Source organism: Amborella trichopoda, chromosome 5 (assembly GCF_054954075.1).
Source record: "Amborella trichopoda isolate Santa Cruz 75 chromosome 5, AtrichopodaSantaCruz75HAP2 v2.0, whole genome shotgun sequence".
NCBI classification, from domain to species: domain Eukaryota; kingdom Viridiplantae; phylum Streptophyta; class Magnoliopsida; order Amborellales; family Amborellaceae; genus Amborella; species Amborella trichopoda.
In genome coordinates, this window is record NC_142340.1 from 14,058,628 (window position 1) to 14,064,798 (window position 6,171).

The following is a 6,171-nucleotide window of genomic DNA, read 5'->3' on the forward strand; positions in this document are numbered from 1 at the left end:
GTGATATTTTAAGGTCTTATACATATGGGTGGGGAGGGTCCTATAGGATCATTACTCTATTTTTAAGGGTCTGTTTAGAGTTAACAATTCGTTGGTTAATATTAGTATGGATTGTGATGGGTGTATTTATTACAATAATGTACTATTTTTTATTTTATTATTATTATTATTTTTATCTTTTTTATTTTTTTTATAGCTTCTTAATTGAAAGGGTAATTTGAATTTTTTTTGAAAGTAAAATGGTAGTTTAGAAGTTCGTCTTTAATTTTTCTTTGTATATCTCTAAAATTTCAATTTTACCTTTAAAAAAGATGATAAATATACCCATTATTTTTAGTGATAACTACTGATACTCGCTTGATGAGCAATATTACTACAGAAAGTGATTTTTTTTTAAAAAGAAACTAGTAAACGAAGTGTCACAAATCCGTTTATCCATTGTCAAGTTGGATAGCTTAGGGTGTAATGAAATTTAAGAATTTTTTTTGAACTTTGAGTTTAGTCAATGACATAAATTGGATAGCTAGAGTGATGAAATTTAAGAAATTTTTTTTGAAGTTCGAGTTAAGTCAATGACTACCACGTGATTTGAAATTTGACAGAAAATAATGATTGTACTTTCTAATATATAAAAGTAAAAGGAAAACTTTCTATGTTCTCCCTACAACATAAAAGTTCTATGTTTTCTATCATTTTATTTTTATCAAGAGAGTTGCTCACCGTTTGATCTTAGATCCAACGTCTCAAAGTATTTTATTTTTAATTTTTTTGATACAATTTTTTTGAATATGAAACTTGGTACGTGCCATCTTCTCATTGGAGTGCACTTATAAAAAATATTAACAATGTTTTTTTGATAAAAAATAATGACCAAAATACGTTTTGAATCTTTCAGAGGTATTTGGGTCATTTTATTTTATTGAAAATATTTTTTTATATTTTTCATTAGTGCGAGTTTAATATAGGAATGGACGTCCAAAATTTGGTGTCAAAGCAGTTTATAGAAAAAATATTAAAAATAAAACAGTGTAGAGACGTGACATTGTGATTGGGACAATCTTAGCCATCCATTCAAAATGGATGGTTGGATAAAAGGGAACATAGAAAGCTTTCTCAAAAATAAATTATCTTTTTGTACTTAACCTATACTAAATCCACATTTCACAATACATTCGATGCGTACTTTTGCATTTTAGAGGGTTGTGGATTATACATTATCCTATTTTTGAAGGATTTATACTCGACTGCTTATATTTGCAACAAGAGGACTCCAAGATGGACATGAAATTGTGCAGTTGGGGAGGGCCATTGACATCATCTAACGTCTAAGAAAATATTTCTATAACTTAATGTAAAAAAATGATTGGGTAGTTTGATTTCACATCTAACGGCTAAAACGGTTGAGGATTATGACCTTGCGCTAAATGTAAACGTTCTTTTTGTATACTCTCCTGTTCTTGTTTTTCGAAAAAGTGAGGGTATGCCTCATGAATTGCCATGAGTTATTTTAGGAACCATTGATCATCTCCTTGTTCAGGTTTTACTCAAGGATAGGATTTTTATGCTTCCCCTTATATACTTCCTCTTATTCAACTGTCCATTATGAATGGATGACTAAGATGACCCAGTCACAATGTCATGTCTCTATGCTATTTTATTGATTAAGATGGCCCAGTCACAATGTCATATCTCTATGCTATTTTATTTCTATCTTTTATTTACAAAATACTTTGACACCAAATTTTGGGCTTTCAATCCTCTTTTAAGCCTGTACTTGTAAAAAATATAAAAACAATATTTTTAATAAAATAAAATGACCAAAATACATCTGAATGATTCAAGGGGTAGTTTAATCATTATGTTTTATCAAAATATTCTTTTAAATATTTGTTTAGGTGCACCCCAATGAGAAGATGACATGTATCAAATTTCATATTCATACAATTTGTAGAAAAAAACTAAAATAAAATATTCCAAAGCGTTGGATCTAGATCAAACGATGAGTGGCACAAATCAAAATTGGACGGCAAGATAGGAGGGGAAGCATTTATCTTCTATGTTGTAGGGGAAGTATAAAAACCTTCCCGTTTACTCAAAACCATCTAGATCTACAACTTGGTTTTGGATTTGAACACAATCGAGTCGTGCAAATGCATTCATGCCTTGGCTTGTTTTGGGTTCTTGACAACTAAATTTCTCTAAAATACTTATTTTGTGTTCAAATCTTAGAAGAAAGAAAAAGTTTATGTAACTGCAAGGATCTAAACAATCAATTTTGGGAGCACCTCAAAAATTCACTAAAAGAGGTTGTTTTGAAGCCCAAAAATCCTCAAATTGATCATCTCGACCTAAAGATGTATAGACATGAGAAAAAATGGATTTCAAGTATTAGAAATAGTGCATCTTATAATGCATTTTTAGACCTTCAATTTTGAAGATTTTCTTCAAGTGTTCATAGATCTGCTCGATTTACCTACTTTTGAAGTTTTAAATTTATAATTAGAGATGAAAATAAATTTTTAAGCCATCACAAAGGTTTCTATTATTGAAACAACATCTTTTGACACTATTTGAAGATGCACTTTACTTTGATTGTTTAGAGCCTCGACCTTATGCAAACCACACATATGGTCAACATGCTTTCGGTGGATCCGAGGGTGTTATGGTGATAAGAACTATGGGGAGGGGAGTATGGGTCATTTTCCCAATTATTTTTGGGTGCAAAGAGCAAATGTATGTCAACGTAGCTTCGTTTCTCTTCCTATCTCTGTTGTGATAGATGGAAGTCATCTTAATGGCTTTTTAGTGCTTAGTCTTTATAAATCATGATACATGTACAAAGTTGTGATAGATGGAAATCATCTTAATGGATTTTTGGAGTGCGACTTGTACAGAGCCTATGCTCTAAACCATCAAATTAGAGCCCACCTTCAAATAGTATTGAAAAATGTAGTTTCAATATTAGAAATCCTTTTTATAGCCTTAACTATATTTCTATTTTTATTTATAAAGTTTAAAGCTTCAAAAATAGTGTAGACTGATAGATCTATGAAAACTTGAAAATCTTGAAAATTGACAGCCTAAAAATGTGTTATAAAATACACTATTTTCAAAACTTGAAATCCATTTTTTTCTCATGTTCATGCATGTTGATGTTGAGATGATCAATTTGAAGATATTTAGGAATCAAAACAACCTTTTCTAGTGAAATTTGTGAGGTAGACTTTAATTTGATTGTTAGAGCCTCGGCTCTATATAAACTTTTCCCTTATGTAAAGCGCATTCATAGGTTCCTAATCCACCATTCTTCTTTAAAGGGTGCGGTTTATATAGAGCCTAGGCTCTAAACAATCAAATTAGACCCTACATTCAAATAGTATTGAGAAATATGATTTCAATATTAGAAATCTTTGTGATAGCCTTAAAATATATTTTTATATTTACTTCTAAAGTTTAAAGCTTCAAAAATAGTGTAGATTGACATACCTATGAAAACTTGAAAATCTTGATAATTGACGGTCCAAAAATGCATCACAAAATATACTATTTCCAAAACTTACGATCCATTTTTTTCTTATGTCCATGTATCGTTATGTCGAGATAATCAATTTGAAGATATTTAGACATCAAAATAACCTCTTCTAATGAAATTTTTGAGAAAGGCTCAAATTTGATTGTTGAGAGCCTTTTACTCCATATAAAATTTTTCGGTCTTTAAAAGGCACGCCGCAGTCCATTTTGCCTAATTGAATTTCCTTTTCTCAATGGAAACACTCCACAAAGAGTTCTTCATAATCAATTCCAATTGTTTAAACATCTTGGGACTCACTCGAAAAAGCGTAAAATAATATACTAGGAAATTGGAAGAGTGGATTTAATCAAAGTGATTCTCCCATTGAAGAGTTTAACTTGGGTTGAAATCTTTCCACAACAGTTCCCAGATGTCTTTACTAGGTGAAATGTCTACTAGATGGAGGCCCAAATACATATTTGGTAAAGAATCCTTTTCATATCCGAGTCACTATGCCCGAATACTTATTTTTGACCCTGAAACCAAGTTTATAGCATTTAAGAAAGGACAAGCTTTCTATGCATTTCCTACAGCATAAAATTTATATATTTCTTTTTATTCAACTGTCTATTATGAATGGAGGGCTTAGATTGTCCCAATCACAAATGTCACGTCTCTACATTATTTTATTTTTAATTTTTTTTATAAACTATTTTGACACCAAATTTTGGATGTCCAATCCTCTATTAAACTCACGCTAGCGAAAAATATATATAAAAAAATTCTAATAAAATAAAATGATCAAAATACCCTTGAAAGTTTTAAGGGGTATTTTAGTCATTATATTTTATCGAAAAATTATTTTTAATATATTTTATAGGTGCTCCCTAATGAGAAGATGGTTCGTACAAAATTTAATATTCATACAATTTCTATAAAAAAAATTAAAAATAAAATTCTTTAAGACGTTGGATCTAAGATCAAACGGTGAGTGGCTCTCTTGATCAAAATTGGATGGCTAGATGGTAGGGAAAGCATAGATATTCTATGTTGTAGGGGAAGTATAGAAACCTTTTCCTTTAAAAAATAGCCATAGATTTTAAATTTGTTATAAATTTACTTTATAAAACATTAAATATCATCCGCATATTGTAGAGATGACGCCCTTGGAAGACCGCTCAATAACCCCTTTGAGTAACTCCCCGATCATTAGGCCAATAGACTCATTAACGATAGTGAAAAGAAATGGAGATAAGGGTTGCCCCATTGGATGCCCCTAGAAGCATTGAAATACCCATTTCGTTTCCGATTTATAAGAAATATGAACTGATGATCAGTAACCAAACTTCCCTAATCTTTATTTTGAACCAAAACTCATACAACTCATGACCTCTATTTGCCTATGTCATAGGTTTTTTCAAAATCAAATTTACTGATTAGCTTTGGGGTACCTTGCGTCTTCCTAAAATAGATGGTCTCTTAAGCGACTAGAACATTGTCTATGATTTGCCTATCTTATTGAATATTATTTGAAGGCCTTTAACCACGCTTGGAATAACATTTTTTTAGCCTTTTATCCAAAATATTATAGGTGGCAATATAGGTCTAATGTATTGCAAGCACTCAATTATTATTTTTTCTCAACGATTAGTGTGAAGAATCTGGAATTGTTGGCTTTATTTATCTCCCCCCTTTGATAAAATTCTTGATATGTGATCTGCATATCCTCCTTTATAATCTCCTATAAAACTTAAAGAAAGCTAATGGATATCCGTCTAATCCTGGGCCTTTATCTTTTGGTAGACTAAAGACCAACTCCTTTATTTCTTCTCATGAAAACTCTTGACTTTGGTTGTTAGCTTGGTTTTATGGAAGTTTTGAAAACGGAAGCCGTCCTATGGAGAAGGTAGGCCTTCGTTAAGAGTATGCTTTTAAAAAATTCTAAGTCTTTGTGCCATAAATACCATTTGATCATCTATGAGAGTCGACTATGGTATGGAAATATTTCGTTATAATCTTCTTGGACCTACTCTGAAAGTTGGACTTATGTATTCCGGTGCATGTATTTTTTATTTTTATTTTCTTTATCGGCTAGATCACTTACAAATAGTCCACAGTCTATTACAATAAATTGATTTGAAAGGAATAAAGAAAATAAAGCTTTGATATATAACTTGATGCCACTAAAACCACATTTTTATTAATCAATCAAAACCACAACATTAAGCTTGGAAATAACAAAAGATAAAAAACAACAAATATAGTAAAAAATAAGAAAGGTGATACCGTAAATTACCTAAACTGGACTTTATACACCCCACACCGAGTATTCACCTCCAATGGATTGTGATTAATAGTCAATCTCAATCTCCAAAACGGAAAAGTATATGGGTCAAACCTTCAATGGAACAAAAAATCCTATCACAAGGCCTTAGATTTCAAACTAAGCTCTTAACATATTAAGCACCTAAATGAGAGAGATGTGATTCTCTGCACTAAACCCTTAACCCATAGACCATGAGAGATAGAAGATGTGAGATAGAGAAGATGAGAACTAAGGCTTGGTGGGCCGTGTCCCTTCACAAGTGGAAAGAGAGAGACTGCTTGGGGCATGCCCCCTATGACATGAGAGAGAGAGAGAGAGAGCAACTCTAAGTTGA